Below are 22,961 nucleotides of genomic sequence, written 5' to 3'. Positions count from 1 at the left end.
TTGTGTTAGCCTGGTGGTTTTAATGGGTGGAAGGAACCAATAACAAATTGAAGTTATGTGCTCTACATGTACAGTAACCAAGAGTTTAATTTCATCTGATTTGATGAATCAATGCAGGGAATTGCTTGATGAATCAATAAGGGAAGATTAAAGCCTGTTCATTAATGAAAAACGTATTAGAGAGATTTAGAAGGTAGTAAAATGTATTGCACTGCTAAAAAGAAGCAAATAGCCACTGGAGAAGCACATATAAATCTAAGGATGCAACTATTAGATCTAATCTTTTTGGGCAAAAGGTACAAGGGGATCATGAAAATAGAAATACACAACAGATTTATGAGGATTGCTGGGACCTTAATAAATAAAACTATATGGATTGCCACAGACTTCTTCATACTGTCAGGGTCAACAAATGCGTAAAGGAGATATGTAAAAAAAAAAAAATTGAGAAAACAAAATATTTTTTAATCATGAGAAGTCAAATTTCAGCTGGACAGTTATTCCCCCATTTGTGGATTTGGAACCATATGAAGAAACGAAGGGAAGGGAAAAAGCCCACACATTATCACCACTGACACTGCTGAATTTATTTATGAACAATAAATCTACACAGATGGATCAAAAGATGACCGAACAGGTAAAGTGGGAACAACCTTCTGTGTTTCTAGTCTTGTAATCCAGAGATCTAAGAGGCTATCAAGTTATGTGACCATGCTGATGGCTCTCCTAATGGAGATAATGTTGTCACCAACCTGAATTAGAGATGTTCGACGGGCTGCAGCTGTAATTTTATCCAATTCCTTGTCAGGCATTCTGATGATGAGAACAGGGACTTTGGAAACCAGAAACGACATAATAAGTGAAATCGTGTTTCTAACTGTGGAAATAATGCAAGCAGATTTGTGTAACTATAGCACTGATTCCAGCACATAGCAGAATACCTGGGAATGAAATGACTGACAAAGCAGCAAACAAGCGCTAAAAAATGAGGGGCTAGGTATTAACATACCCATAAGTAGTCAAGAATTTAAAAGTGTGGTCCTGAAAGAGCTTGTGAAGAAATGGCAAGAACTATGGACTAAGAAAACAAAAGGATAAAGATTTTATAATATATGCTCAAATCAAAGCTAATGCTATACTCCATAGCCACGATAGAAAAAGTGAAGTAGTCATTTTTAGAGTGTTAACCAGTCATTGAGCCTCAAGTGATCAATTAAACTTATTAAAAATACATGCAGATAGGCTGTGTAATGTGTGCAAAACCAAAGACACCATTGATTGTGTTCTATGGCATTGTGGGTGTGATGAGGTGGCTGCCCCTCACTGGCAGTAAAAGAGTTGAAAGCAGCCCTAGGGAGGCTGCGCTGGAGGCAGGTAATTAGAAAGGGGCTGAGAGCAGCAGCCAATCATGGCCTGACAGGCTCATAGAAGAAGGGCTGCAGGGCAGAGTAGAGTTCAGTAGCTGACTGGAGCTCGAGGGGAGAAGACCAGGTTCCGAGCAAGAGGAAGGAGTGCCAGCACTTGGGACGGAGCAGTGCTGCAAGCAGGGACCAGGAGAGCTCGAGAGAGCTCCCGGCTGGCTGCTAGCACTACAGGCTGTGGCCCTGAGGTAAGGGCAGAAGAGGGTGCTGGAGCCACATGGGAAGCGGCCCTGGGACAATAGGCTGCAGTTGCCACTGAGGGAGTGGCTGGATAGAGATTGCAGATCCCCCAGAAGGGAAGAACACAGAGTGTGGCACAGCCCATAGGGCAGTGTCACTGAAGAGGGCGCTGCAGTCCTGGGAGTGGCGGGGTCCTGGAACAAACGTGAGGGCAACGGGGCATGACCAGAGGAGGGCACCCTGGCAAGCAGAATTAATTCCCATGACAGCCAGCAGGAGGTGCTAGAGTGGTGAGTGAAATCACAGTGGGCAATATTCTAAGGAAAGAAAGTTCCTTTATGAAAAATTGAGTCAGCGTGGAATCAAAGATTTTTTTTTTCACTAAAGGGACTTGTGAAAATGCAGTAATGCAAAAAGAGCCTTGCCAAGTTTTCTTAAGGATAGCAGGCTGATTGAAAGGATATATAAAAAAACCAACCCCCCCCACCAACCAACTGGTTAAAAACAAATGAAGAAAATAGTGCTCATAGCATTCTGTGATGAGGCCGCTGCGTGAAAAAACAAACAGAAAAGGAGGAGGCTGCAGGGAGAAACCGCAATCACTCTCCAGATAGTAAGGAGGAAGAGACGTGTAAGGAACAAGAAGGCTCATAAAGGCAAGGAGAAAGCCAGAGAAATGTTGGGTTGGAAGATCGTCCCGGGAGACAGCGGCAAGTAATCTGGTGGAATGAACCTTGAACGCTTGTCCTAGGATCCTTGGACTAGAACCCAGTGTAGAGGGCAGCCTTGGCTCACTGGTAAGGATGCGTGAAGCCCCTGAGACAAGGATATGGACTAATAAAGGTCTTAGGATGTATGACTCACTGGGCCCAGAATAGAGGGTGGCAGGCCAGATGGAGGGATTCAACATTTGTTTTTGCTGGACTTTGTTGCCCCAGAAGGGATGGAACTAAACATGACCTGGCAGTGGGCTGAGTAGGGAGAGGAGGCAGACCACCGTGGGCCTGGAGAATAACTGTCAGTATGGGTGCTAAGGAGGAGAGAACCTGCTACACCATACCAAGCCACGAGGGGGCTCTCCAGCACTAAATCTGTTCTTCAGTTTGACATGATTTTGAAGAGGCTTGTGACAATTAAACAGTGAAAGTGTAATTTATTTGGTAGTTCAGGGAATAATCCTTTAATCTAATGAGCAAAATTTAGGGTGGGATTCTAAATGCCTAGGGGATTTGGATGCCCTGTTCCCAATAATTTCAATGAGAATTGAGTGACCAAAACCCTTAGCCAGCTTTGAAGATCTCAGCCTTGAACAGGAAATGGGCTGTTACTGAAATCACCCTCTGTCTCTTTTCTCCCCCAACAGTATCGCAGAGAGTGAGTCCATGGCAGAGAGAACTTTTACTACATAATGATAAGGGTGTGGGGCCTGATTCCACACTCAGTGAAGTCCATGGGAAGGGTCCTGTTGATTTCAGTGGCAATGTATAGGGCACATCGATAACAAAGGTACAACGTTAAAAAGCTCCTAAGTCACTTAGCAAAAGTCTCTGTGAATAGCAATTGGACTCTAGCTCCTAATTCACTTAGGCACTTCTGCAAATTTTAGTGAAAACATTAGCAAAAAGTACCAGTATGCGGTTACCCTTCTTATGCACTAGTACCATGTTTGTTTTCTGCCTCCATAATTTTATTCAAGGGCTCTGCAAAGTATAATTCATAAAAACCTTCTTATATTTAAAAAATATTTTGTGGTCTAAGCTTACACCAAATCTCAACTTCTTAATGACTAAGGGTCCAGAGCTGTGTGTTGCCTGATCAGTCTCAATCGTATTATACTTCATTATTATTTACTAATTTTATTTGTATTGTGGTAGCAATAAGATTCCCCAGCCAGGGGTCAGGATGGATGGCTGTGTTTGTGCGTGCGCACGCAGTACCTAACACGGCAATAAGAAAGGAAATCCCTGCCCCAAGGATCTTGGTTTAAACACCCTGCAATGTGATTTAATCTCATAATGACAGATACACACATTGATGCAGTAGGAGCCTTGAAATAATGGCTTTTCTTTTTGCGAATACAGACTAACACGGCTGCTACTCTGAAACCTGTCGTTATGCAAGGCACTGAATTTAGATGTATGGAGTGGAAATCTATCAACTTCATGAAAAAACTCGTACAGATACAGACAGACATCATCTTCCTTTCCAAATGCAAACAGATGGATATCATACCGAAAGGACTGAAGGTAAAAAATCCATTACAATCTACATACCACACCGACTATGCTGACAGCTTGTGCCACACGCTCTCAAAGAAACTGCGGAACCACCCGATCAACATCCTCTACAGCAAACGGGGAAAGATTAAGAATGAGCTCTCAAAACTGGATACTCTCATAAAAAAAATAACCTTCCACACTAACTTCCTCGTGGTTGGACTTTACAAATATTAGACAAGCCATTTACAACACACACTTTACTTCTCTACAAAAGAAAAAGGACACTAAACTATCTAAACTACTACATGCCACAAGGGGCTGCAACAGTGGTTCCCTTAACCCACCCAGCAATATTGTTAATCTATCCAACTATACTCTGAGGACAGATTCTTCTGCTGCGCTATCTCAGGGCCTCTCCTTCTGCCCCTCCACCCCTATGAACATGATACAGTTCTGTGGTGACCTAGAATCCTATTTTCGACGTCTCCGACTCAAGGAATATTTCCAACACACCTCTGAACAACATACTAACCCACAGCGACCTTCCTACCAAGACTACAAAAAGAAGGATTCTGGGTGGACTCCTCCTGAAGGTCGAAACAACAGACAGGACTTCTATATAGAGTACTTCCGCTGATGTGTACGGGCTGAAATTGTGGAAAAGCAGCATCACTTGCCCCATAACCTCAGCCGTGCGGAACACAATGCCATCTACAGCCTCAGAAACAACTCTGACATCATAATCAAAAAGGCTGACAAAGGAGGTGCCGTTGTCATCATGAATAGGTCGGAATATGAACAAGAGGCTGCTAGGCAACTCTCCAACACCACTTTCTACAAGCCATTACCCTCTGATCCCACTGAGGGTTACCAAAAGGAACTACAGTATTTGCTCAAGAAACTCCCTGAAAAAGCACAAGAACAAATCTGCACAGACACACCCCTAGAACCCCAACCTGGGATATTCTATCTGCTACCCAAGATCCATAAACCTGGAAATCCTGGACGCCCCATCATCTCAGGCACTGGCACCCTCACAGCAGGATTGTCTGGCTATGTAGACTCCCTCCTCAGGTCCTACCCTACCAGCACTCCCAGCTGTCTTTGAGACGCCACCAACTTCCTGAAGAAACTACAATCCATCAGTGATCTTCCTGAAAACACCATCCTGGCCACTATGGATGTAGAAGCTCTCTACACCAACATTCCACACAAAGATGGACTACAAGCCGTCAGGAACAGTATCCCCGATAATGTCATGGCAAACCTGGTGGCTGAACTTTGACTTTGTCCTCACCCATAACTATTTCACATTTGGGGACAATGTATACCTTCAAATCAGCAGCACTGCTATGCGTACCCACATGGTCCCACAGTATACCAACATTTTTATGGCTGACTTAGAACAACGCTTCCTCAGCTCTCATCCCCTAATGCCCCTACTCTACTTGCGCTACATTGATGACATCTTCATCATCTGGACCCATGGAAAAGAAGCCCTTGAGGAATTCCACCATGATTTCAACAATTTCCATCCCACCATCAACCTCCACCTAGACCAGGCCACACAAGAGATCCACTTCCTGAACACTACAGTGCTAATAAGTGATGGTCACATAAACGCCACCCTATACCGGAAACCTACTGACTGCTATTCCTACCTACATGCCTCCAGCTTTCATCCAGACCACACCACATGATCCATTGTCTACAGCCAAGCTCTACGATACAACCACATTTGCTCCAACCTCTCAGACAGAGACAAACACCTACAAGATCTCTATCAAGCATTCTTACAACTACAATACCCACCTGCTGAAGTGAAGAAACAGATGGACAGAGCCAGAAGAGTACCCAGAAGTCACCTACTACAGGACAGGCCCAACAAAGAAAATGACAGAATGCCACTAGCCATCACCTTCAGCCCACAACTAAAACCCCTCCAACGCATCATCAAGGATCTACAACCTATCCTGAAGGATGACCCATCATTCTTGGGAGACAGGCCCGCCCTTGCTTACAGACAGCCCTCCAACCTGAAGCAAATACTCACCAGCAACCACACACCACACAACAGAACCATTAACCCAGGAACGTATCCTTGCAACAAAGCCCGTTGCCAACTCTGTCCACATATCTATTCAGGGGACACCATCATAGGGCCTAATCACATCAGCCACACTATCAGAAGCTCATTCACCTGCACATCTACCAATGTGATATATGCCATTATGTGCCAACAATGCCCCTCTGCCATGTACATTGGCCAAACCGGACAGTCTCTACATAAAAGAATAAATGGACACAAATCAGATGTCAAGAATTATAACATTCAAAAACCAGTCGGAGAACACTTCAGTCTCTCTGGTCACTCGATTACAGACCTAAAAGTGGCAATTCTTCAGCAAAGAACCTTCAGAAACAGACTCCAACAAGAGACTGCTGAATTGGAATTAATTTGCAAACTGGACACCATTAAATTGGGCTTGAATAAAGACTGGGAGTGGATGGGTCATTACACAATGTAAAACTATTTCCCTATGTTTATTCCCACCTCCACTCCCCACTGTTCCTCAGACGTTCTTGTCAACTGCTGGAAATGGCCCACCTTGATTATCACTACAAAAGGTTCCCCCCCCCCCACACTCTCCTGCTGGTAATAGCTCACCTTAAGTGATCACTCTTGTTACAGTGTGTGGTAACACCCACTGTTTCATGTTCTCTATGTATGTAAATCTCCCCACTGTATTTTCCACTGAATGCATCCGATGAAGTGAGCTGTAGCTCACGAAAGCTTATGCTCAAATAAATTTGTTAGTCTCTAAGGTGCCAGAAGTACTCCTTTTCTTTTTGAAAAAATGTGGGATTCAAGTTTTCACTGATTTTTAATAATCAGTATATGTGACATCAATACCTGATGGTAATAAAGAGCAAGAGAAAAGCAGGTTTGTGAGGACTTAAAGTGAGTATCATAGCTATCAGTAAAGTACAGCTGAGAGCTATGAATGAGAAAGTTTGCTTTTGGACCATACATGTAAGGTATCTAATGACTTACTGTTTGAGAAACTTTAGAATGCTGCTTTAGCCTAATTAAGGCCAACATCATTAACTAGTCTCCAGATTAACAGTGTTCTTATCGACTTTCCTTTTCCTCTTAACAGCAGCCAGCTAGAGTGGTTACAGTGCAGAATGTTTTTCATTACTCATCACAATTTGTCCCTTCTCCCCACCTCCACACACGGCTCTTCTGATCAATTTGCATCATCATGTTTTATCCTTGTACAATACAAACCCAGCTTGTTCTTCGGTGCTTTCTCCTTTCTTCTCTTAAGCGCCGTCCGCACTGCAACTTGCTCTTTTTAAAACGTTTACTGAAAATTGTTCAGAATCGCACTCCAATAAAATTCCCAAGGAAAATAAATTGGAAAAACCAAACAGATGAGTCAGTGTCAGTATACCCAGGAGAACAGGAGCTCTCTCTTATAGAGCTGACTACTACAGAACTAGACCAAAAGTTCAGGGTTAAGAACCCAGTGTTAGTATAGGGACCTGCTTTTCAGCCCACCCAGAAACATCAGTGCCATCTCTGAAATCAGCCTCATCCGGTTATGCTGGGGCTCTGGCTTCACACTAAAGAAGACCTTAGCAATTACTCAGGATTTTTCTTTTAGGATTGAAAGTTACATGCGTTACCTTGGAAACTGCATTTTTTTTGAAAGCGAGTGTAATTGAGCCATCCAGGATGAAAAAACAGACACTTTGCACTTCAGCTACTTCTCTCCATGAACGGCCAGAGAACAAAATAATCCGTTGCTGTAGAGAATTGACTTTGGAATGAATGAAGAGAAAATTGCTTTGATGCAGCCTGTGTCTGCCAGAATCAAGAGGACGGATGGAAGCCACTCCAGGAGCAGATTCGCTCAATGTGCTTTCGGACACACAAGAGGATAAGGCCCGGTCTACACCTAATTTTGAGCTCAGTCTTTTAGGAGCGCTCTGAGCCCCGAGTTCTGCTCCCACTAAAGCTAATGGGACTCCTGCCTTTGCTTTCAATGGGAGCGCTAGCCGCTCCATTCAGCTGTGCTCAGTGACACCAGAGAGGACAGGAGGAACACGGAATCCCTGTGATGTCATTGAGGGAGTGTTAACGGATTGAGAGTATGAGGGGAGCAGCAGACCTTCACTGGACACCATGACACCCTGAATATTGAAGGGCTTACAGTTATGCTATCATGTAAATACAGAAAAGGAGTGCTCAGGTTATTTGTTTTTTACGGAGCTTGTCAAAGTACAAATGTGTATTATAATTCTTCACAATGTGAGCTAAACAACAACTTTAAGCTTCTTTGGAGCTTTACTAACAGCTTCTTATGTATGCTAACATCACCTCCTCCACCTAAAATATTGTCCTCTCGGTAGACAACGTGTTTAGATGTTTGGCTGAATTTGAATAAGATGCAATTTCCTAGCAGCAAGGGGATTAAGAACTGGACCAGCTTACCAGGGGAGGAGTGGGTGCACCATCACCTGGAGTCTTTAAAATGAGACTAGATATTTTTCTAAAAGAGATGCTTTAATTCATCTTGTGGGAGAAGTTCTTTGGCCTGTGTGCGTGGGCTGTCAGGCGGGATGGTTCTAGTGGGCCCTTGGTATCTGTGAATCTATATATCCCCCTTCTCATCCTCTTCCTCCAGAAGCCATGGGAAGAAGAGGATTGTCTACAGTGCCTTCAGCATGTTCATAACACTTAGAGTTCTGCATTAAGACAATGACTATAATCCAATCTCATGTTCTAGGGCTTCAGCTGGTTGTCTGTAGGGTTCAGGCAAGACATTTTACCCACAATTCCAAATTTGCCAGATGTGTTCTGGATCTTTTCATCTTCCTGTGAAGTAATCCGGGATTGGCCACAGCTGGAGATGGGACACTGGTGGATCAGTGCTCTGAGGTGGGACAGAAAATCCTCCTAGATGCTTGGCTGGTGATCATGTGCTCAGAGTCCAGTTTTGTGGTCTGAAAGGAATTTTTCCTTCAGGTCAGATTGGCAGGGATCTTGGGGAATGTTTTGCTTTCCTGTCCAGCATGGGACATGGATTGCTTGCTGGGATCATCAGGGTATCTCACCTAATCAATCCCCTGCCATTGCAAGGGCCTCTGGCATTGGTGCTCCTTGGTCTCTTCTGTTCTCTGCCTATGGCACTCAGCAGTTCATTCTCTTGAGGAATGATATTCTTTGGTCTAACTAAAGCCAATGAGCTCGATTTAGAGGTATCGCGGTGAACTGTAATGGTTGGTGGTATACAGGAGGTCAGGCGAGATGTCCTAATAGTCCCTTTTGGTCTTAAACTTTATGAAACATAAGCAACACCAAGTCTGGCATTGTTGAAGGCTGCTCCTTGAATATGTTGAGTGTATAATTCTGTTCAACTCCCAAGGCTGTCTTGCGTCATGCTTCCAAATATACCCTTCTCTGTGTAGTGTATTGCCTGCGGTAGCCCAGCCAAATGGCACACCACATCTACATGTACTAGCTGTCCCAGTTACTGGTGTGTCTTGTCAGCTGCAGTGTTTCTGTGCAGATCTCTGTATGTTTCCCCTCTGGCAATGCACAGAAATACCTGCATCACGCTCTGACAGTCGAATGTGAAAACATCAAGTTGCATTTTGCAAGGCGCATTGAGTTATGTGATGTAATGTAGCCCAACATGACTAGCGTACTCTGACATGACCGCTCAAATCAAAATACAAAGTCAGCTGGGAGTTTTTAAAAATTGCATTGGAATTTTTTGCCAATTCTTTGCCAGCATTTTAAAGTCTCCAGCCTGTGAAAGAACATCATTCTGAAATTTCCTTAACTAATTGTTTTAAGAAATTGACTAACTCCTGAGGGATGAGAATTTCTGTATTATAGTGGTGCATACTTGAGATTTACACTTAAAGCAGGGAATACACTTCTCTGGTATGGTGTGTTCTCCCTAAACTTATAGACTCATAGGTGTGACCGGGGTCGTGGGGGAGCCAGCTGAGGTCACTCAATTAGGGTGAACTGCAAAGAATGGAGCAGACAATCTCCAAAGCTGGTGGATATTCCAATACTTAGATTTACCAAGCCAGCACTAAACAGCTTCTATTATATCTTACCAGTTACTCAGAAGTCCAAAACACAGTTCCCTTAAAGTAACCCAGCCTCGGGCTTCCACCTAGTTACCCAAGTCAGATATGATGAGGATTAATGAAAATCTTATTTCATCATATAAAAAAGTTCTACTAGTCCTAAAGGATTGGACTCATTACCTTCCAGGTTAATAAATATTCCAGATCTTACCCAAATAGACACCTACAGCCAGTTCTTATTAACTAAACTAAATTTTATTAAAAAAGAGAGATACTATGGTTAAAAGATCAATATACATATAGACATGAGTCCAGTTCTTAAGGTTCAGATTCATAGCAGAGATGGTGAGCTTTGTAGTTGCAAAGAGTTCTTTTAGAATTTAGTCCATAGGTTATAGTCCAATGTCCAGTATTATATTCAGGATGTACCAGCTTAACTGGGATCTCAATCTTGTGACTCAAACTTCCCCTGATGAAGCTTAAGCAGATCTGAGATAAAAAAGGATTGGGACCCAAGGATCTATCATACAGTTTCAGGCCTTCTTTGACAGGTCGGAGTCCTTTGTCTTACAATAGATAATCAGGGAGACTTTGAAGTAGGTCCCTCACGAGTACTTAGAGACATGAATTAACATAAGGCAGTTTCCTGTTTTTTGACGCTTCGCAGCTGATTGGCTACACATTTCAAAGAGAGATGAATACAGCAACATCCTATGTTTACAGTTCATTTAAATGCTAAGATGTTCTTTTGATCTCTGAATTAACAGAAAACAGCATAGTCAGGGACTGTTGATTACATTGTTGACTACTCCAATATATATGCAAATACACAAACATTATTTCCCCATATGTTTTTAAAGGTTGAATTTGAAGGCATTCATCCTGCAGGATGCTTAACCCTTTCTGGTCATGCATCACAATAGGACTTGGAAGGGACCTCAAGAGGTCTTCTAGTCCAGTCCCCTACACTCATGGAAGGACTAAGTATTTACTGGACCATCCCTGACAGGTGTTTGTCTAATCTGCTCTTAAAAATCTCCAATGACAGAGATTCCACAACTTCCTAGGCAATGTATTCCAGCGACTGGCAGTTCAGAATCTTTTCCTAATGTCCAACCTAAGCTGCCCTTGCTGCAATTTAAGACCTTGCTTCTTGTCCTACCCAAGCACTTACAGCACGATTATGATTTAAGAACAGAATGATTTTTATTTTCAGACTGTTCCAGTAAATCTGTTGTAAGCATTTTAAAGTGACATTGCGATGGGTTCCCTCCCAGGGTGCCACCTGGAACTGGGGTACCACTGTGCCTCCCTGACCCACCAGCCTGGACTCCCTTTACACTGTACTGCTGTGACCAGCCTGCCAAGCCCTCTCCCAGGCTCCAGCCTGCACTTTACCAGTACACATACAGGTAGGGACATACCCAGCTGTAGTTACATACTGTGCTGTGATCAGCTACCAGTTCCTAGGCATGCACCTCCTCTCTGGAGTGTAAACCCAAACTTATACCATCTTGCGCTGCTCAAAGAACTGTAGAGCATAAGCTCATGAAATTCATTTCCTCCCTCCATGTGGAGAGGAAATATACAACAGCTTTCTGTCCCGAGTTATGACTTCCACATGCATTGGTTTTAGACAAAGCAAGAAAATTTATTGACTACAAAAGATAGATTAAGTGATTATAAGGGATAGCAAACGGATCAAAGCAGATTAATGAGCAAATAAACAAAACACGCAAGCTAAGCTTAATATACTAGATAGGTAGGATATGAATTAGCAAATTCTCACCCTGAGTGATAAACAGGCTGCCAGATTATTAAGGCACAAGCTGTCTTGGTTTTGCAGCTTGGGTTTCCCAGGTTTTCATACAGAGGCTAGAAATCCCTTTAGCATGGGACCATCACCTTCCCCCGTTCAATCTTCATTCCTCAGGTGTTTCCAGATGTGGTGTTGTAGGGAGAGTGAGGTCCTATCATGATGTCTTTTTCCCCTTTTTATATCTTCTTCCCACTTGCTAGAAAGCTCTTTTGCTGTGACCTGGGTCAAACAGTTCCCATTGTATAGTGCTATCTCTGAGAGGTTTCTATTGTACACAGTTCCTGGGGTAATCCTTGTGCTTGTGTGCATTTCTTCAGTGAACAATTCACATTATTTGCCCCTTTTTACTGTTGTATCTGAAAGGCTGCTTGTGGGTGTTCTCAACCTCACAACATGTTTCAGTAACACATACAGAGCCAAACTTCATCACTTCACATATGACGATAGCACACACAATCCAACGAGATATTAATGTCTAGCAGATCAAGGCTTTTAGAATGATACCTCACAAGACCTACTTTGTACTAAACGTGTCCTAATTACATGACAGTGGTGAATATTGGGGTGGTAGGGTGTCTCAGACATATTTTTGGTGAGTCAAACCTTGGATTTCAGTGGCAACTAGGTGCCTAAATGACTTTGAGGATCTAGGTGTTGGTCACCATGGCTGCAAGAAAAGCCCATTTAAAAGGCCTTTGAAAAATGTTACCAAAGTACTTCACATATGCACATCCCAGGGGTAGATGAAAATGTGGTTGTCAGAGGTGAGATGTTAGTTCTGTATCCCTAATGCAGTTAGCCCATAGTGGATTTGTGTCTGTTATAAATTTAAGTAGTAGCTTTTGAATGAGAGCTGTGTTAAGGTTTCAGGTGTCTATGAAATAAATGGCCCCATTTATTTCTATTGGAAATAGTCGGTACAAACTTCCTGACCTGATCCTGGAATGAAAGACTGTGTCATATGCATGTAGAACTAAGGTGGCCCAAATCATTTCAGTATGAGAGAGGTGAACCTCTTGTGCTGTGTGATTTGCCAGCTCTCATGTTATTTTGGGGCTTTTCAAGCCTAGTCGGAGTTCCTGAACCCTTTTACTTGGAATCTCAAAGCCATGTTTTATTAAAAAGGGATTCTATTTTTAATCATGCTTTTTTAAATGAAAGGCTGGCTGGGTGCTAGGGATAGCAAACCTTCTGAAAAGTTAGCCTGGTACAGATGAGTGCCCTACAAAAAGCCCACACTGCAGCTACGTGTCCATAAGAACTTTCCTGTCTCCCCAGCTCCTCTGCCATTTTTTCTTGGTCTTTCTCTATTTGTTTTTCACTCCGAAGTTTTTGGCTTCATCACGTTTTTTCCCAATGAAATTTTTCTCTCTGCTTCTTTAGCATCTGATCCACTGACCATTGAAGTCAGTGGGAACTTTTTCATTGACTTTTTAGCAGGCATTGGTCCAGCCCTAAGAAGAACATATGCCCAATAATGTGTGACTTCAAGTCTAGCTTTTGATATTTGCTCATCCCTAGTTACTGTGTAACTTATCACAGTCAGATACTTCAAACATATCTCCCCTATTATCACTAGGAAAATACTACCATATTCTACAGTAATGGTCCAGAGCACTACTGCTGACAATAAATTTATAGTAAGGTCAAAATCCTGCAGATTTTATGTGAAATTCTCCCTAAAATCTAGTAGAGCTGAGATGGTGTAATTATAAAAGCCCACCCAATGATCTAGAAGCTCCAATTATTAAACTTCCCCTTGTCCTCACTAACACTGTAAGAGTTTACCTTCTTACACAGGGCCTGATTCTGTAACCCTTATGCATGTGTATTAGCACTTAACTCACTATTAGTCCCATTGAATCAATTTTTGCCTTCAGTTACACTAGGATAGATCCAGAGCAGCTCCTCTGACCTCTTAGAATATGGGATTTAAGATTCAGATTCAGCAAAGCACTTAAGCACATGCTTAATTTTAAGCATGTACGTAATCTCATCCCTACTCAGCAAAGCATTGAAGCAAGTGCTTAAGTCCCCTTTAGTTCAATAAACCCTCATTTAACTCAATGGGACTATTTCTGTGTGTAAAATTTAAACATGTACATAGGTGCTTGCAGGATTGTGGCCTATTTATAACAAGTTGTGTTTTAGTTATGACTTTGTTTTATGGATAGCTCATGGATGAATTAAAAGTACAGTATGGCATTATTCCTTATAGTTTAATCTCCAATATTTCTCAGAGTCTGGGATTTCTGTGGCTTTCTGAATTGCATGTAGGTTCCATATGTCAGTTAGACGCTCTCAGACATATGACTTTATGTGAGGATTTCTTTTTCTGGCTTCTCTCTAAGCTATTGGGCAACAGCATTTGAAGGATTACTATGAGAGTCTTTTGGAACGAATAAGAAAACTGTCCTTTATTACTTAGGGGCAAGCTCTTTTATCTTGATTATTTCAATGACTTCTGCATCCACTGAGGCTAAAGAAAAACAAATAAAAATTATTCCCTGACTTTGTGAACCAGGAATTAATAGTTAGAAATGCTAAAACAACACAGGGTCTGGGAGACATGCCTGAAAAAATACAGAATGATTAAATATTTACTTAAGGTTTTGTTGCTGTAGTTATTTGATCCACATTTTACATTTAAATAAACTGACAGAAGCCAGGAAATTCGACATTAAGGAAAGCAAACAGTCAACACACTATGTGAAATATGGACAGTTTTTAATCTGAAGTTTAATTTTTTGGGTTTTTTTCCCCCTTGTTGTCGCATTCTTATCTAAAAGACATTTCTGTATAATCACATGGAGCAGGAGTGTCAACCCAGGGAAAGGGGCATCCATGGGGAATTCCTGTGATCTCTGGTTATCAGAATGGCCCTTGGGAGCCATTGTCTATGGTATATAGTAGAGCGCCTCTAAAGGCTGCTCTATGTTGGGGACTGGACCAGTTGTCAGATGGCCCCACGATTAGGAAGTGGGACATACATTTGGCTTTAAGCCACCTTTGGATCCTCTCCTGGGTTGTGTTAAGCATAGCTCAGAGGAATTTGAGCATCTGGCCCATGGTATGGACCTAATAAAGAAGGCCCAGAGTACAGAGAGGTGAAATGGGGGCAAGCAGGCCTGCTGGGCCCTGATCTCAGCGTGGGTGAGGGGCCAAGTTGCAGTTGAGGAGGGATTTAAGATCACCGAGTGAGGGGGGGGGTTGTGTTTGGGGAAGAATTCTGCAGGGTGGGAATTGGAGTGGTAGGAAGCTTACAGCAAGGGATAGAAATTGGATAGAGAATGGGAGCAGGAAATGGGGAGCCCCTTAACTAAAACTTGCCTTCAGCTCAAAGGTTAAGGTTTGATTGAAGAGAGTAAGGGCATCTTAGTGACTTGGATGAGTTCATCCGTCAGCAACAGAAAGGTACACATAATCTGGGGGGATGGGCTACCTCAGAAGACTGCAACATATGGAAAAGTGAATCCATTAAACAGGAAGGAACAAGGCATCTCATTGTCTTATACAAGAAGTCAGGGAGGCAATTTTATCAGCCACATATTACTTGACAGAAAGCCAATGAAACAGTTGCAAAATGGAAGTAATAACCAGATCATCCAGTCTGGTTGAGTATCCTAGTTGAAGTAATCTGAGCCATCTGTAGGCACTTCAGGGCCAAACAGGAAACCCATACAGATACGTGTTTCGATGATCGTAGAATCATAGCATGGAAGGGACCTTGAGAGGTCATCTAGTCCAGTCCCCTGCACTTGTGGCAGGACTAATTATCTAGACCATTCCTGACAGGTGTTTGTCTAACCTGCTCTAAAAAATCTCCAGTGATGGAAATCCTACAACCTCCCTAGGCAATTTATTCCAGTGCTTAACCATCCTGAAGTTTTTCCTAATGTCCAACCTAAACCTCCCTTGCTGCAAATTAAGCCCATTGTTTCTTGTCCTATCCTCAGAGGTTAAGAAAAAACAAATTTTCTTCCTCCTCCTTGTAACAACCGTTTACATACTTGAAAACTGTTATGTCCCCTCTCAGTCTTCTCTATTCCAGACTGAACAGACCCAATTTTTTCAATCTTCCCTCATAGGTCTTTTTTCCTAGACCTATAATCATTTTTGTTGCTCTTCTGTTGACTCTCTCCAATTTGTCCACATCCTTCCTGAAACATGGCGCCCAGAACTGGACACAATACTCTAGTTGAGGCCTAATCAGGGTGGAAGAATTACTTCTTACAACACTCTTGCTAATACATCCCAGAATGATGTTCGCTTTTTTTGCAACAGCGTTACACTGTTGACTCATATTTAGAATGTGGTCTACTATGATCCCAGATCCCTTTCCATAGTACTCCTTCCTAGGCAGTCATTTCTCATTTTGTATGTGTACAACTGATTGTTCCTTCCTAAATGGAGTACTTTGCATTTGTCCTTATTGAATTTTATCCTATTTACTTCAGACCATTTCTCCAGTTTGTCCAGATCATTTTGAATTTTAATCCTTTCCTCCAAAGCACTTGCAACCCCTCCCAGCTTGGTATCATCCGCAAACTTTATAAGTGTACTCTCTATGCCATTATCTAAATCATTGATGAAGATGTTGAACAGAACCAGACCCAGAACTGATCCCTGCGGGACCCCATTCATTATGCCCTTCCAGCATGACTGTGAACCACTGATAACTACTCTTTGGGAGACGTTTTCCAACCAGTTTTGCACCTACCTTATAGTAGCTCCATCGAGCTTGCATTTCCCTAGTTTATTTATGAGAAGATCATACGAGACAGTATCAAAAGCCTTACTAAAGTCAAGATATATCACGTCTACCGCTTCCCCCCATCCACAAGGCTTGTTACCCTGTCAAAGAAAGCTATCAGCTTGATTTGACATGCTGACTGTTACATATCACCTTATCTTCTAGATGTTTGCAAAATTATTTGCTTAATTATTTGCTCCATTATCTTTCCGGGTACAGAAATTAAGCTGACTGGTCTGTAATTCCCTGGGCTGTCCTCATTTCTCTTTTTTAAAATGGGCACTATATTTGCCCTTTTCCAGTCTTCCTGGAAGACAGGAGAGATTCCAGACTTTTCAAAGATAATCGCTAATGTCTCAGATATCTCCTCAGTCAGCTCCTTGAGTATTCTAGGATGCATTTCTTCAGGCCCTGGTGAGTTGAAGACATCTAATTTGTCTAAGTAATTTTTAACTTGTTCTTTCCCTATTTTAGCCTCTGATCCTACCTCATTTTCACTGGCAGTCACTACATTAGACATCCAATCACCACCAACCTTCTTGGTGAAAACCAGAACAAAGAAGTCATTAAGCACCTCTGCCATTTCCACATTTTCTGTTATTTATTCCACCCTCGGCCCCTTATTGAGTAACAAGCCTACCCTGTTCTTGGTCTTCCTCTTGCTTCTAATGTATTTGTAAAATTTTTTCTTGTTACCCTTTGTCTCTCGCTAGTTTGATCTCGTTTTGTGCCTTAGCCTTTCTAATTTTGTCCCTGCTTGTGTTGTTTGTTTATAGTCATCCTTTGTAATTTGACCTAGTTTCCACTTTTTGTGGGACTCTTTTTTGATTTTTAGATCATTGAAGATCCCCTGGTTAAGCCAGGGTGGTCTCTTGCCACACTTCCTATCTTTCATATGCAGTGGGATAGTTTGCGCCCTTAATAATGTCTCTTGCGCCCTTAATAATGTCTCAGTCCCAACACTTGGTGAAACAAATGCCATTGCACCACATCAGTGTTGCATAAATAAATAATGGTTCTAGGACAGCAAACAGATCATGAAACAATAATAGATGAGCCTCAAAAAACAGAATTGGGTTGCTTACTGCATTTTTAATTCTTGGTGGTATTGACAGAGACAAATTGCATACGCTATCACATAAAATTAAGGACTAGAAGTACACTTTGTGCAGGCAGCCAACACTCATAATTTTTTGTTTGTTTCCTTTTATCAACAATCATTCCTTGAAAGAAATTTTGTGGCATCCATATTTTGCTTCTCTGCCAGGCATGATGACAGAAGAGAGAGAGAGTGCCTTGGCTGGGTTGGATGAGACTGAAGAGCACTGAAATGGATCTGGGTGTGATTTGCATGCCAATTATGTGTGGGTTTTTTGTTTTTTTGATTTTTTTAACTGAAAACCAGATGCCAAAGAAAGCACATAGCTAGCCCAAAAGCAGAACCTCTTCATTAGCTGCCACAGGATTTGGGGAACATTTATGGGCCAAACAGGCAATGTGTGTGGAAAGACATAAATCAAATTGTACAAAGAACACATGCAGCCCTTGGATCTACAAAATTCTCTTTTAGGTCTAATGGAATAGAACCCCATCCTTGATCAACTGAATGGAATGTTGCCATAAGGTCTAATAAAAGAAAACATAAAAAACTCCTCAGTCAGTATCAGAAAAGAGATATAATGAAGACTCTCTGCAATCCCAGCACAATATCATGGTCAAATCCAAAGCTCAGATGAATCCTTCAAAGGTAAAATGGCTGTAATACATTGTAATTAGGCAGGGTTAAGACACGTGAGATTAATTCTAGAGCTGGTCATGAATTTTTTGGCAAAATATTTTTTTGTCAGACAATATTCATTTGTTGAAACTGAAAGTGTTCACAGGTTTCAACAAATTTCCTCCTCTTCTTGTTTTTGTTTTGTTTTTAAAAAACAAAAACAACCCTTGAAATTGTCAAAATGGGACACTGAAATTTTTTTGAAATTTGTTGAGACTGGGATATTTTGACATTTTTGAAACAAGTTATGTTTTTTCGTACAAAATGACTTTGTTTTGAAATTTAAATTAGAGGGGAAAAATTAAAGATCAAAACATTTCAAAATTATTGGAACAGTGTTTCTTTTGACCTGATCTGAATTATTTTTGGTTTGTGGGAATTTGGGATTTCAGCTTTTTGTACCGATTTTTGGGATGGGAAAATCTTCTGAAATCTCAAATTCTTGCAAGTCAGGAAAACTGTTTTCCACCCAGCTCTAATGAAATGATCAGTACACACTTAAGCAGTCTATAGAGTAAAATCAAACAAATAGATCCATGTTGACAAGTCAATGACATCAGCTGCTTCAGTTGCCCAACATTCCCACTGTAAAAGATGCATAGGGCCATTGGTAGGTTCAACTTCATTTCAACTTTCATTTAAAAAAAATCAAATTGGAAACTACGTGATGTTAATTGATCTGTACTTTGAAAATGTAAAGTCGATGGAACTGTGTGCATAAAGCATTTAAATCACTGGTTGAGCTGGTACTGCTACAGAAAACCACCTGTTTTATTTGAAATCTGGCCTTCATGAGCTCTCTAGGAGCCTGCATATACTTCAGAAATTGTCTAACTGGTTTTAAAACCGGGTCAACTAAACTCATTTTAAAAGTATTGCCGCCATAATGCAGACCCTCCTTTGCGTGGTTTAAAATGGCATGATGCAATTTCACTGAACTGGCCTCAAGACAGTCTTCAAAGTGATTGTGAAACTAGTTTGGTAAAAATGGCTCAGATCATCTTAAACTGTCAAAAGTCTATACTACAGCTCCAACCCGTCTTAAATAATTCAATTGGAAATGGCTTTAAAATCAGTTAGAAAATTTCCCAAGTCTAGTTAGGCCCTAAAAAGTCAATTATTTTTAGGAACACTTGTCAAGACAAAAGTGATTTTAAAAAAACAAACCCCCCCTCTATTTCTGTTCTTAACAGAAATAAGTGAAACTATACATCTAAAAAATTTTGTTGACTCTATGGAGTGGTTATAGTGTTACTGGTCCTCCACAGTTACCAGAGACGATGTGTTGCAGGAGGAGCTTAATCAAGATAATCAAGCCTTCCCTCTCTTTGTTTTTGTGTTTGTGTCCTCATGCTACACACTCTTCATTTCACTGAGACTGGACAGCAAAACTAGGCTTGTCTTTTTCACTTTTTGTTTATAGGCAGTTTTACTTTCTGATTCTTATGTACTCCTGGCACAATGCTATTGTGTTAGGGCTTCCAAAATTGTAGAGGAATTTTTTAAATTTAAAACCAAATTGTTCTTGCTGATATTTTTATTAATGTTTCATTCAAATATTTCTCTTCGTTCTCTCTCCCACTTTTTTCTACGCAAAACCGTCATGTTATGGTCCTAAAAATCTCATACGATATCAAACTGTGTTTTTACATTTTTGCTCAATGCTTTCCCTTCTCCTGATTAACTATTCTTCCCAGAGGTGTTTAGCTTGTCAAAGCTTTTTTTAAATCAGCTTGTCTTCCTCCTGGCTAATCGACCTCAGTGGTTCACTGAGCCTCAGAAAAGATCATTTTTAAATATGAGTATTTGTTAGCTACTCGAGATCTTTGCGTTCTTGTACCATAACCCGTCTGTGATAATACTTCCTTGTTCATTCTGGGTTTGATATATGATCATCAGTGTGGTACTGTGTGTTAGTGCCATGGTGCCACAATTCTAATGCACAGTACGTCTGCCTGCAGTATTCCAGCAGGGGGGTTCAATACTGAGAACGTGATGTCAATCAAAACATCATCTTTGGAATATTGAAGTGTTGTTATGCTCTGTGATGATGTCGCTGGCCTAGGCTAACATTTTTGTCTTCTCTAAGGATACAGATAAAGCCCACATGAAATTAAAAGGCCTTGACCTGTTTGAGCTTTGGCAAGAAAAACATATGGTTCTTGCTGATATGGTCAAGCTGTCAATTTAACATGCTGTCTGATTGCTTCGATTCCAAAGAGCTTGGTCTACTATCCATGTGCAGTCTTTAATGTTAGAGGCTTCATAGAAAATGAAGAAGAGTAAATTAAAGTAAATTCATGAATCTGTGACATACTCAAACAAAGTCAAGCCACTGAAATGGGGAACCCACTGGGTAATGAACTCAGAGGAATTCTGTTGAACGGTAAATCTCTTACATAGCCTACTGCAACCTCTAGAACAATGTCAGTGATCAACCCATATGCTTGGAAAGTTACGTGTATCTGCTGTGTTCAGCTTTTGAGCTGAAATGTTCTGTGCCTGGCCTCTGCCTGGGTTAATTTTTATTTTAAGTTGTAGAAAACTCCTGTACATTATTTTTTAATTTGACAAAGATGGGAAAGAAATGACCTCTTTTGGGTTTAAAATTTTTTAACCATGGTGAACCACAGCATTACAGCAAGTCCTGGGATCATCTGAATGCTATGCTTTTAATGTTATATTCTAGGACATGCACATCATGGAAATGCAAACTTTGCTATGCTATTAATAGATTCAAGTCAATGTTTGGCTCACTGCTGCTTCTTAAGTCTCTTAATGTTCTGTTTACTAATGACGTTGGTACACACTAGAGCACATTTGTGTTAGAACACTGCAGGAGACTTTTTTTCTGGCTTTTCTGTCACCCTATCTTTTTTCCTTAACAAATGTAGAAAATTTAAATTCAGAGCATTAAAGTTGCACATTCAACCTTAACTTTTCATATTTCCTGACTTCTGCCTTTCCACCTGTGCAACTTCAACTTCCCCTTTGCACGTATGCAGTAAAGAATATAGTCTTTAATGATATCTGTGAGTTATATAGATACACCTATAGGTAAGGGCTAGATTCTGATTCTAAGTGCAGCCCAGGACAATGTGTAAGTTGTATCAACTCAAGATTAGCTTTCCGTAGGCAGTGATCATGTGATAGTTCTAATAGTTTAGAGTTTTTAAAAAATACCTGGTTTCAGAGGAACAGCCGTGTTAGTCTGTATTCGCAAAAAGAAAAGGAGTACTTGTGGCACCTTAGAGACTAACCAATTTATTTGAGCATGAGCTTTCGTGAGCTACAGCTCACTCAGATGAAGTGAGCTGTAGCTCACGAAAGCTCATGCTCAAATAAATTGGTTAGTCTCTAAGGTGCCACAAGTACTCCTTTTCTTTTTAAAAAATACCTGTCGTTTTTTTAATATGATTACATAATAATGTGCCATATACATAGGAAGCTGTGTTACCATATACCTTCAACGTGAAATCTCTCTTTGGAGTGCGTAATTGTGCAACATGAATGTTGCATTAATTTACATGTTTGCATTTAACCTTGACCCTCCTATCTCCCCCAGGAATATCAAATCACGTATTAATGTCATGAATAGCAATGAACAATAACCCCAGCTTCATTCAGTGCTCCATAGTGAATGGTCTGTTTATTGGATGCCCCATGCTGTAGCTACCTGTCCCACTTTTGATATGACCAAGCCTCCCTTTTCGCTGCCACAGAAATACTGTTTCCTCAACATAAGCCTCTTTATTCCTGCAAAGACCATTGCCCCACAAGGAGGCTGTCTGATTCCAAAGCTGATAGGCTGCAGAAAAAAAGAATCGTGCTTTATTTTCTTCCCTGTTTGCTCTCCTTTTTAAATAACTGGCTGCACTTTTGTTCCTAGGCTAGAAGAAGCCTGGAGACGTACTCTCTGCCTGCAGCTTTTGCTTTCTTCTCTCCTGCAGGCAGGGTGATCAGATGTTCCAATTTTATAGGGACAGTCCCGATTATTCAGGGCTTCATCTTACACGGGCGCTTATTACTCTCCACCCCCACTCTGATTTTTCAAACTTGCTATCTGGTCACCTCCCCGGAGCTATCCCTACCCAACATTCTGAACCCTCTTGCTCTCCTGATATGCTAACCACAAATAGCTAGAATGCTAGCTCCGTCTGGGGCAACATCTGATCCACTTAGCCAGTAAACTGAGACCTACTCGCTGTATAGCTGTTTAGGGAAGCATTCCTGATTGTATGACACTCTGTCCGCTCATTTAAATGCAAAAATTCCAACACTAAGCACTACTTCAGCCTATAAAATATTTCACTGACCACGCCATTCACTCTACAGTATACTGTCTAATTACACAGGACACATAAAGAAAAGGAGGACTTGTGGCACCTTAGAGACTAACAAATTTATTTGAGCATAAGCTTTCATGAGCTACAGCTCCAAGATTGTGGAATGGTTTCAGCAGAAGCAAAGACCGGGCTCCACATGCCCACAAGCCTTGATGAAAATCCAGCTGAATTTACTTCATTGTTTATTGGTCCATAAAAGGAGGATAACTGAGAGAGAAAACAAAAATGAGAATTGGTATGGTATGTAAAAAAAAATAAATATACTCAGACTAAAATTACAGCCCGTGGAATGATTCGAGGCTCCATCTCACAAGGTGTTGAGCTTTCTGGCT

The sequence above is a fragment of the Caretta caretta genome, chromosome 9 (genome assembly GCF_965140235.1).
Source record: "Caretta caretta isolate rCarCar2 chromosome 9, rCarCar1.hap1, whole genome shotgun sequence".
Taxonomy (NCBI): domain Eukaryota; kingdom Metazoa; phylum Chordata; order Testudines; family Cheloniidae; genus Caretta; species Caretta caretta.
Note: the sequence above shows the minus strand (reverse complement) of the source record.